Genomic DNA, 12,388 nt, shown 5'->3' with positions numbered 1-12,388 from the left:
AAGCTAATAGAGTATTCAAATCACCTATTAGAGGTTTTTGTTCTATGTAAGAATAATTCCATTTTCAAAGGTATTTAGATTCAAATGTAAATTAAAAAATTATTAATATTAATAAAATAAATTTTTATTATGTTAATATTTGTATTGTTATTATATCTCAATTTTTATTCATAAAAAAGTAATTAAAGGAAAATATTTTGCAACGCGTGACAATAAAATCGAATAATAAAATCTCCACTGTCGTTAAATAGAATGTACAAACACGACAGAAGATAATTGTTCAGTTACCTTCTTTTCTTTCCTTGAGTACATATCCGTATCTTTCCTTCGTTCCTTGGTCGATGGCGCATCTATTACGAGGAAAAACCTTTTCTAGATATTTTCTGCAAAGATAACTGATCTGCACTGTCATTTAGAAATAATAAATCCATGGACCAGGCACAATACATTGCAGACACTCACATACATTTACATATTCACGTACAACTTACATACACACACTTTTGTGACGAGATAGTTTGATAGAATAAAAAGATCAGGAAAATGTCGAAACAAAAAACTTAATTTAAAAAGAATAAAAATAAGAGACAATTAACAAAATTTCTTAACATTATAAACTGTATAAATATCTGAAATTTTATAAACACTGTGTCTGATATACAGAAATGAAACAAACATACTAATATCTAACACTAAAAATGTTCATTTTTATATGTTATATATATCAAAAGAAAAATATTAGATATTAAGAAGATTGTCATGCTACTTCGTAGTTAGTAAACTGTTTATTCTTAAAATTGTGTAAAACAATAATAATATAAAAACGTTATCAACAACCCGAGAAAAAAAATGGGTATAATATGGTCAGATGTAAAAATATATTATATTATTATATATATAAAAAGATCTAAATTAGATATGAAAAGATATAATTTTATATGAATTTTATATGATTATGTATAAACAGATCCGAAACTTGGCGCGATATGATTACATCTTTTATGTAATTACCCGGGAAAAAAAATCTCTTTCATTTATTCATATTAGTTTATTAGTTTATTAGTAGATACATTAGTAGATACATGATTATATATATGATCATATAAGAAATGGAAAATATAATCTTAAACAATATTATATGGCCATATATATATATATATATATATATATATATATGAGAGTGTATAATTATACATGGCCATATATAAGCATATATGATTATATACTCGGGAAAAAATACCTCTTATTTGTTCATATTAGTAAATATATAATTATATATAATTATATAAGAAATGGAAATATAATCTTGAACAATATTATATGGCTAAACCTCTTTAAGTATAACTTTATATAGTCATATATGGTTATATAGTCATATATGGTCATGTAAAAGTATACCGCATAAAATTACCTTTTTTAAAAAAAGGTAAAAAAAGGCGCCAAGTACACGTATAGTAGTGTATATGTTGTTACCTAAAAAAAAAGAAAGTGGTAGTATTATACCTCGAAAAAACCTAAGTAACAAGTGGTAGATCTTTATATCTCGAAAAATCTCAAAAAAATCTAAGCAGTAGTATCTTTATTTCCGAAAAATTATAATCCAAGTGATACACGTCACAAAATTATGTTACCTTATCAAAAAGAAAGAGTCGCGCTTCAAGTGATCTATTACAATTATAAAAAAGAAATGATTTCTCTTTAAATTAGAGCGCCAATTACAGAGAGAACATGTATATTGCCTCAAAAAATAATTGTTGCACTACTTTGAAAAATCTTTATATTGTGTCAATTAGAAAAGAATGTATGATAACAATTTTATAAGATTAAAAAATTTTATTTAAATTTAACAAGGGAATACAAGATATTTAAATACAAAGTTTACATGTGTATTTTTTAATGGTCACAAAGAATTACAGAGGTAACAGTACAAAATAAAAATATTTTATTAAAAAACATAAATTTTTCTTGTAAAAAAACTTGGCGCTGTTAGACCTCGAAATTTTAAATAAATAAGGACAACAATAAATAAAAATAATTTAGAGAAGAATGCGATGGGAGTAATATTAAATGATTATCAGCGTGGATGTGGGAGTGAATGATATGGGTGTGCGTGACGACGCGGACGGCGGATAATGCGGCTTATAATTAAGTATAAAATAAGTTTATTTATTTATTTAAAATTTCGAGGTCTAACAGCGCCAAGTTTTTTTACAAGAAAAATACTACCACTTTGTTTTTTTCGAGGTAACAACATAATACATATACACTACTATGCGTGTACTTGGCGCTTTTTTTTACCTTTTTTTTAAAAAGGTAATTTTGTACGGATATCATGCCTTTTTGTAGTGTTACGCATCTTAATCTTATAAACAATATATCTTATAATCTTATAAACAGTATATAATACAAAGTATGAAGCTAAAAGTGTTACGGACTATTATTTCTAAAGAAAACAACAATTTAATATTTTGCTTAGTTTTTTTTTAAATAATAATCTGTAACCTTTTTAGTTGTACACCTTGTATATATTTTTCAATTTCAACATAAAACATAATCGCAATAAAGCATGATTAATGTTAATAAGTCGTTAACTGTAAAATTCTTTATTTATTTTTATTTGCGTGTCTTACTGAATGTTGTTCGCAACTGTATATGTACCGATATCTTCAGGTATCGATATTTTTGATAATTATTTTTACGTCAGACATAATTTTAATTCATCCAATTTTTATTATGTCTAGACATAATTTTCGTCCAATTTTTATTATGTCTAGACATAATTTTAATTTAGCGATTTTTATTATGTCATGACATAATTTTAATTCTGCCGCTAAAGAAATTTTAAGTCGATTCTTATGAATCAAGCTTGAATTCAATGTCTAGGTGTCCCAGGTTGCCGATGACGAGGTCCACATAGTGCGCTCTATAGTTTTCGGTGTCCAGGTGTATTAATACCTTGAATTCGATGGCCACGCGTTCCAAGTTGCCGATGACGAGGTCCACATAGTGCGCTTCGTAGTTTTCGGTGTCTACATGTATTAATACCTCGAGTTCGATATCTACGTGTTCTACATTGGGTGCGTTCAGCCGATACTCCGCTAGCCTAGCAATTGTGAGCAGTCGCTCGTTTTTGCTCGTTTCCTCTCTTTTGACCTAATTGATAAAAAGGAGAGGAAACGAGCGAAAACGAGCGATTGCTCACGATTGCTAGGCTAGCGGAGTATCGGCTGAACGCACCCATTCAGATTTAAAGTTATTAATACACCTAGACACCAAAAACTATGAAGCGCACTATGTGGACCTCGTCATCGGCAACCTGGGACACCTAAACATCGAATTCAAGGTATTAATATACGTAGACACCGAAAACTACGGAGCTCACTATCTAGACATCGTCATCGGCAACCTGGAACACTTAGACATCGCATTCAACGTATTATTACACCTGGACACCGAAAACTACGAAGCGCACTATCTGGATCCCGTCATCGGCAACCTGGGATACGTGGACATCGAATCCAAGATCTTAATACACGTAGACACCGAAAACTACGGAGCGCACTATGTGGACCTTGTCATCGGCAACCTGGGACACCTAGACATCGAATTCAACGTACGATTACACCTGGACACCGAAAACTATGAAGCGCACTAACTGGATCTTGTCATCGGCAACCTGGGACACGTGAACATCGAATTCGAGATATTATTACACCTAGACACCGAAAACTACGGAGCGCGATATCTGGACCTCGTCATCAGCAACCTGGGACACCTAGACATCAATTAAGGTATTAATACACGTAGACACCGAAAACTACGGAGCGCACTATGTGGACCTCGTCATCGGCAACCTGGGATACCTAAACATCGACTTCAAGGTATTAATACACGTAGACACCGAAAACTACGGAACTCACTATCTAGACATCATCATCGGCAACCTGGAACACCTAGACATCGCAATCAACGTATTATTACACCTGGACACTGAAAACTACGAAGCGCACTATGTGGACCTCGTCATCGGCAACCTGGGACACCTAGACATCGAATTCAACGTACGATTACACCTGGACACCGAAAACTATGAAGCGCACTATCTGGATCCCGTCATCGGCAACCTGGGATACCTAGACGTCGAATTCAAGCTTGATTCATAAGAATCGACTTAAAAATTCCCTAGCGGCACTATCTGCCAAGCGTAGAGAATCTTCTTTTCCGTTGACTCAATATATATTATTTATATATATACCTAATTTACCTAAATAGAAATCTTCCTCCTGACCGATAAGTCTATCAACCTAATTTCGAAATACGCGCGCGATGTCGAAACTGGCTATACCTGCGCCGCCAGCGTCGAAAAAGTGAAAGTAACGTTTCTGATTATGACGTCATCATATAAAACGTCGGCGTTAGAGAAGTAGAAGTATCTTAATAAAAAATTTTCACATTTGGACTTTGCGTCGCAATATCTCCGCTCGTAGGGCACGTAGCGGAATATTATGAGAGAAACCCCCCCCTAATTGGACCCCAAGCTATCGATCAAGCCTACTTAGAACTTGATCCGTTCACTCGTTATCGAGATCTCAACATCTCGACTACTCGCAACCCGTCGCGTCGCGTAAAAGAGTCACGGTCGGTCTCGCTCCGCGTGTACTTGGCGCGAGACATTACCGTGTCTCTTGATTTATAAGGTTAAAGATAATCATATATGAATTTATACTCTATAATGGATCTATCCATATAAATTTGTATATAACTGTTATAAATATTTTTTTAGTATATTATTTTACTTGACAATATCAAATTAATATGAAATATATTATTTCTACTTTCAGTTTACACAATTGCGTTTTAAGTCCGACAAAGTCCATATTGGCACGCAGTGCCAATTTAAAAAACTGAAACATGTATTTAATAATAATTGATTGTGAAATATTATTAATCATCAAGTTTCGACCGAAAACGGCATTTCGCATTGCTTATGTTATTTTAAGTTTTCTTTTTTTTTCTAATTTTGCATAAGATAGTTAATTTTTTTAATTGACATATTAATTTTTATTAAATATTTTCGTAAACAATGTAAAATTACCAGTAATAATTTGTGAAAAAAAACTGTTATATAATATATATTACAGTTCTTATAAACAAATATATTAATCGTATTATTTTGCACACACACAAACATACTTCCCGGGAAAAAAACCCTTATAATGTTTTATATGCTCATATAAAAAGCGGTCCTTATATGCTCATATATGAATTTTGGCCTGATAAAAGTTTATATAGTCATATATGATTATATAAAACTATATATAAGGACATATATATTTAAATAGGTTTTAGAAAATTGTTATATATTTTCAAATGTTATTTTTTAAGCGTGCTACTTTAATATAAGAGTGGACTCCACGATATAACTGATGCAAAAATTGTGTCGCTCCGAGACAGCGTAGCGCGAAAATAGCGCGAGACAGTATCGTGTCTTTTGATGCCGTTGTTATAACATTGTTTGTCAAATTTTAAATACGAGAAACAGATCACATCCAATGCCATCTATCGGATACTTTGAGATGCAATATTCTGATCTGACTGATCTGAGCATATTAATATTACATGACTATATAATTTCATATACGATTATTGTTATTTTCAGTTTAATTATAATATGTTTGCAAAATAATAAGAACTATAATATATATTATATAACAGTTTTTTTCACGAATTATATTACGGGTAATTTCACACTGTTTACGAAAATATTTAATAAAAATTAATATGTCAATTAAAAAAATTAAGTATCTTATGCAAAATTAGAACAAAAAAAACTTAAAATAACATATAAGTAATGAGAAGTGCCGTTTTCAGTCAAAGCGGATCTTGATGCTTAATAATATTTTACAATATCAATTATTATTAAATACAAGTTTCAGTTTTTTAAATTGGCATTGCGTGCCAATATGGACTTTGTCTCGGATTTAAAAATAATATATTCCCAAGCAGCATTTTGACGTCCGCCCGACGTTAAGATAAACACACTTAACGGTATCCAACGTTTTCGCTACGTCGTTTCAACCCTCTTTTTCACTAATTTGGGGAATCAAATTTAGGTTGTACCAACGTTGGAATCCGACTTATATAAGTTAAATTGAGGTTACATTTTTTCCACCAGTTTTAACGTTGGTATGTAAACTTTGATTTTGTACACTCTGCTAGACCTGAGGTTATTTTTTCACAACGTACATTTTAGGTGTAGTTTTCGTGCTTCCATTCAAACCATATGACGGCATTGGTGTAATAAATGTATCATAATACGTACTTATCAATTTGGCACAAATAAAATGGCTTTATAGGAAAAATATAGTTTGCGCAGTCTTTGATACTATTGTAATTTTGCCATAAATACACGAACCCAGCACTGAAATTGTATAACAAAACCCACTTTATTGATAAATGTGGAAATGATAGGTCAAAATTAGACGAATCCTTTCTAAAATATTCCAATTTACTAAATATTCTAATAAATAACTAAAATTTTCCAAAATGTAGATTTTAATTCTTTTTATCAAAATTACTTTTAAGATAAATATGTTGTCAAAACACTTTAACAACAGATATTATATAAATGCTTTAAATTGTTAATAAAGTGCGTTAAAAAATTTAAATCTAAATATATACTGGAAAATGGCAGATTATTTATTGCCTTCCTCTTTGAGGAATGAAAATGGCGAAGTCAGCGTTCCACACTATATCAAACTTTACGTAGTAAAAGGTGCGATAAATTCTACTAAAATTTGTCTTTTCGTATAAAATAATTAACTTTTTCCGACTTTTCCAAACTAAGTATACCACTGTAGGCAAAATTGTACCTATATTGACTAAAAGTCTTAACAAGGTCGCCAAACTGACTTAACATGTCGATAAAGTATTAATTAGTTGAAAATTCTATACTAGATTTGCGAATGAGTCGTATATGGGTACGTCCCATCAAAACGCCCTTTAAGATCCCTTGGGGTATATAAAGTAAAATTCTTTATCCTTTATTATATGTATATATTTTTTTTATATATTTTTTATATATAATATATAATATTTTTTATACATTATATATATATATATATATATTATTATTATTATTGTCCGAACGCACTATTGCTTCCAAAAAGTGTTGAAAATAAAATTTCTCAAGTTTCGGGATCAGAAATTTCAAAAAATCTTTGTCTCTGTGAACTGACACGACACAGCTTCCCTTAGAAGACCAGACATAAAGGTCACATACCGTCAGTCCAGTCACATACAACTGTATCTGACATTGAGTGTAGTATTGATGTGTTTTTTTTAGCTCGATATTGCCATTCCAATGATATAGATATTTTACGTTTATCTCATACGAATCAAAGTCGACAACCGGAAGTTTTTCGCACGAGACAGGACACTTGATTTTAACTAGTTTCGTTATACACTCATCTTCAATTATCACACTATCAGATGATGCGCAAAGCCACGGCTGAGTTTTTGATACCACTACTCCTATCTGAATGACTTTTGCTCCATGGATGGCTTCGTATTCTTTCAAAGCTGTACCTTCGTTTTTTGAGCCATAAACTGTGTATTTTTTTTAGCTTGACCGGTTATACACGAGGGAGTCAAAAACTTGTTGACCAAAGCATCGATCTTTTCTGATTGCCTCGTTTTGATCGAATGTGCTCTTGAGCTAGCAGAGATCCTAATGTTTCGCACAGAAAACCATTTATCTGAGTAAGACTGTTCCCGAGTGTCCACGCATATCTGGATTATTTGAGTCTCATCCAGATTAACTTCTCGTGCGTAAAAAGCTTTCAGCACTTCATCCGCTATTATATAATTTGATGAGTATACTAGATGATCCTCGCAAAAGTTAAGCAAATTAATAATGCATGCATCGCAATTATTTAAATGTCACTGAATTCAATCGCCAAGTAGATATATTGTAGCAAAATTTCTTTGACGAATCGTTCGTTTTGGGTTACGTTGTATTCTTTGAGAATTATTCGTAATGCCGAGGAATGCTTGAGATCTCTGAGTTGTAGACTAAGAGGAACACTGGAATTTTTGCACAATTGGTCTCGGGTGCTTTCGGTTTAAATAAGTTTGCGATACGCATTGGTTTTGCAAACATTTCATGGCCCAACTGCTTGTCTGATGGTCTGCCCCATTCCTGCTCAAGACTTGTTTTTGTAACATTCCTATTAGAGTTGACATAATGTACAAGAGCATATATGTGCTTGCATTTTCTTCCAGCTTGCGATACGCACGTGCACGATGCACAAGTTATGTGACGTTTATCGGAAAGCTGCAATAATGTATTTTGAATAAATAATTAAAACAATAATTTTTTGTCCTTGTTTAAACGTTTTTTTATTTATTTACGATTGACTTGAATTTCATTAATATTGATATACTTACATGTAATTGTCCCTTGTACGGAATAGCATTGACAGATGTTTGCGGTATTACTGCACCTTATTAAATGGCTTATATTTTCATTACGCAATTCTTCAACGCGAACCACATGCGATATTGCTAAGGCTTTTCTTTTTGGTATTGCACTTGGATTAAATTTAATGTCATGAGTGACAGGTCCAAATCCCGTTCGTATGATAAGATTCATTGCAAAAAGTCAAAAAGAGGTTAACCTTTAAAACAAATGTAGGTTAATTTCTCTCAAAAAATCTTTTTAACTATAATTTTTGTAATATCATATCATTGAAATTAAGATTTAAATTACCTAACGACAGTTTACGTAGCTCGAATATGTACAATCGTTGACAGCTATTCCATACAGCTATTTCATCAAAAAGTGCGATATTTCACTAACCGTGGCAGCACTAGTCTCTGCGCACACAGCGAATATGGAGGGGTTAAAGCCATAGTAGTGTAAGTCAATTTTTTTGACCATTTTTTTTCTTCTTTTTTTTCAACATATCTGCATGTGTAGACTGCATTTATGAACTTAACTCGATAGGTTAAAAAAAGTGACTTACACTACTATGGCTTTAACCCCTCCACATAAAATAACAATTAAAGTAATTTTATGTAACACGTGCATGGAAAGTGGCCCATTGCGCACGCTACGCGTGCGTGATAGACCACTTTCCACGCACTTGCAACATAAAATAGGGTATGTAAGTCGTGCGTAAAGATGGCTCGCCTTCGGCTCGTGCGTCAACTCCGCACCCGGGAATTTTCATCTTACAGCATTTGTTGCACAAATAACTATTATATCACACGTGCGTGAAAAGTGGCTCATTCCGTGCGCGCCATCTATGCGCGAAATAGCCATTTGCATACACGAGAAATTTCTCATTATATTGTCACTATTTTGCCAACTCATTCTGTATCTTTTCCACTAGAATCCTCTTATTTCTCGCATGTTCTTGTTCTTAACGACATCTCGCGGCGAACTACGCGAAACACTACACGTTTCCGTGCGCCGCGAGATGTCGTTAAGATTCTTCAATTTCAACTACGCGAATTACTACAGCGATACTCAGACATAACCTTGGGACCGTACACTAAAGTGCCCGTTTTCCAGGCGAGTCGGGAATCTTCCGTGGAGACCAACACCATGTCCCAGGAACCCGCACGAGCCGAAAAAGAGCACAGGGAGCAGAGGGTGCAAAAGGGGCAACCCGAACGAGCCGGACAACTGCCGGACCTGAATCAGCCAAGTTCAATGAACGCATTGGTGGACCAATCAATGCCACCGACTTACGACCAATTAGCAGACAAGGAGGTAGTGAGATTACTAACTCGAGGGGCATAACGCCCATTCGAGAGACGGCATCGCCCGGGTCGCAGATTTTCTCCACTGAGGAGCAGAAGGTGCAACAGGAGACCGAGCCCGTGGACGAGAGCCAGATTGTAGACACCGATGACGTGCAGTGCTCGCAGAATTACACCGAGTTACAATAGCATGCGCGTCTAAAAGATTTATACTTCATTTTATTTTGTGATGTCAGCAATTTTAAGTTTATTTTATTTTAAGGTCATTTGAGCGTAGACCGCAAGCTAGTTATATTATATATTCCTTATTTCAATTTAAAATTAGTTATTAGCGTTTTAGCACACAAAGTGCAACATCTTTTTAAAGGTTACAGTAAGTATCCATAAACGGATAGCGGCGAGACAAAGTGCCTGTGCGTTACACTCTGTATAACATAAGTACACGCACAATTATTACACTAGATACACATAAAAACACAGAACATTAAAAAATAAAGAAAATTTTCACTAAAGACATTTCAAACTTACCCGATTACAAGATTTACCGATCCAAGATAGATTCGGACAAGTTTCGCATAATAGTATTAGCATTTATATTTGTAGTTTTTGCCATATCTTTGATTTGCATATTATTACTGGTCTATTCACAACAATCAATTACAGAACCTTATTACACGCCATAGAGTAGATAAAACGTACACAATGAAGTTTACAACATACGCGATAGTTTCCATAATAATATTTTTACCTACGATACTCAATTTCCCCGATCCAAACTTAGTATGTACACTATTTATCCTTTTTACACTTTACATCGTAATCTTAAACAATCCGGAGGATCCCGAAGGGAATTGAAGCACCTACACTCGAAACGTTACACTTTTTACACTTTTGAACTTAAACACCCGACAAACTCACTTACGATAAAAGGGTGCTACACTTTTTACACTTTTATACACTTTCCGTAAAAACGACTTAGTTATAGGTCTGCGGAACGAGCCAGCGTGAGCTCTACACTTTTAGTACACTTTTGATACATTTTTATACACTTTAGGGTAAAACCTTTATATTTTATCATAACTTTATTAATTTCAGCAAACCAGAGAAAGAACGGCCAAAATAGAGATATTCCAGGCTAAAATTTATTACTTATTATACTTAATGTTATTTTTGTATGTATTAACTTACACTTTTTTACACTTTGGTGTTCTCTCTACACTTTTGTCAGGCTTAGAGCCGAATTAACTTTATTTGCATGATTTCATTATTAATTTGATATTTCCTGTCGATTTTAAGTTTGATTACCATTATTCTTATGTGTGCGCGCGATAGAATTAAGTCGACGCGATATTTATTTTATATACTTACCGTATTTACACCGAAAGATGCAAGCTTGAGCATCGCCGATGCATTTCGTTGAGATGATTCCTTTGATGAACCTAGGTACCTGTAAAAGAAAAATGTAATTAATGACGGATCTAACGACCGTTAGTACTTACCTGGCTTCCATAGGATTCGTTCATGTGACTTTTTCCGAGTCACTTGATACCGTTCGAGTGACTCTTGATTCGCTCGTGCGAATCGTCGCGGTGCAGCGACGCGAATCGGTTCACGTTACGGCGATAGCCATTCGCGACGTTGCACTTTAGGAGGAGAGTTCCTCCCGAGGGTGTAGATGTCGAGAACAGGAAAACCGACTCTACGCGCCGGTTACACTCAAAGTGTCGAAGGAGTCGTACCGCGTTACACCCGTAAGTACGACTAACCAATAGGAGGACTTCGCGCCTCAATAGGCATTCCGGCGCATGCGTTGCCTCAAAGTGGGGAGACTCGACCCGTTCCTCCTGGACAGTTCGTCGTGGAACTTCGAAGCGGTAACACGTTACAGTGATCGCGCAACAATTCGAAGCCGGCGTAGCTTATCCCGTTGATCGCTAGCGTTATTAGTGTGTTTTATAGGACAGTTCGTCGTGAAACTTCGAAGCGGTAACACGTTACGATGATCGCGCAACAATTCGAAGCCGGCGTAGCTTATCCCGTTGACCGCTAGCGTAATTAGTGTGTTTTGTAAGAACAGTGTGATTAGTAACGACTCGATACGCGATACGGGATAACGATCCATTCGTGTAAGTCGACGTTTAGAAGAATACACCCGCGAACGGACGATCAAGCCCGGTTCAGGGAGATGTTTGTAGAAGTGAAGGAATAATAAATTATTATTTGTTTATAATAAAACGAGAGTGATTATATCTCGATCCCGAGAAGATTTCCTATCCGACAATCCGTATATTACGCGACGCAAAAACAGGACGTGGCTGACGGCCTTGAACACGTCCGCGGCGTAGAAGACGGCGGCCATCGAGCTGGAAGGAAGGAAGGGACATAGCAACAACGCGAGGTTTCTGTATTTGAGCCTTAAAATACAGTGGCGACCGTATAAAGGTGCGCCTACATCTATCGTAATGTTTATCGTAAGCTCCTTACGACGATCTTAACGCTCGTCGTTACCGCTATCGTAAGCTCATCGTATGAGTTGACTCAACTTGAAATTGACGATTACGACGCGTTACCACAGTAACCTAAACCTGTCAACCTTCTCGACGCGCGAAGTGTGTTTATA

The 12,388-nt window shown here is 34.7% G+C and overlaps 1 long non-coding RNA gene across 5 annotated transcripts in view; it reads left to right on the top strand.

Annotated features, from left to right (window-relative positions):
- Positions 1–12,147, top strand: part of LOC143908851 (uncharacterized) — a 75,861-nt gene extending 63,714 nt beyond the window's left edge. For 3 of the 5 annotated variants that reach the window (XR_013260276.1, XR_013260277.1, XR_013260275.1), the window contains exon 2: positions 9,578–12,141. This is a non-coding gene — a long non-coding RNA (uncharacterized LOC143908851). Of the gene's footprint in view, positions 1–9,577 lie in introns of all 5 variants that reach the window. The other 2 variants (XR_013260279.1, XR_013260278.1) reach the window with 1 other exon arrangement.
- Positions 12,148–12,388: the final 241 nt, after the last annotated feature.

Source organism: Temnothorax americanus, unplaced genomic scaffold, assembly GCF_048541705.1.
Source record: "Temnothorax americanus isolate GAGA-0224 unplaced genomic scaffold, ASM4854170v1 Scaffold118, whole genome shotgun sequence".
Classification (NCBI taxonomy): domain Eukaryota; kingdom Metazoa; phylum Arthropoda; class Insecta; order Hymenoptera; family Formicidae; genus Temnothorax; species Temnothorax americanus.
The sequence above is the reverse complement of the archived record's forward strand: the minus strand, read 5'-3'. Positions and strand labels throughout refer to the sequence as shown.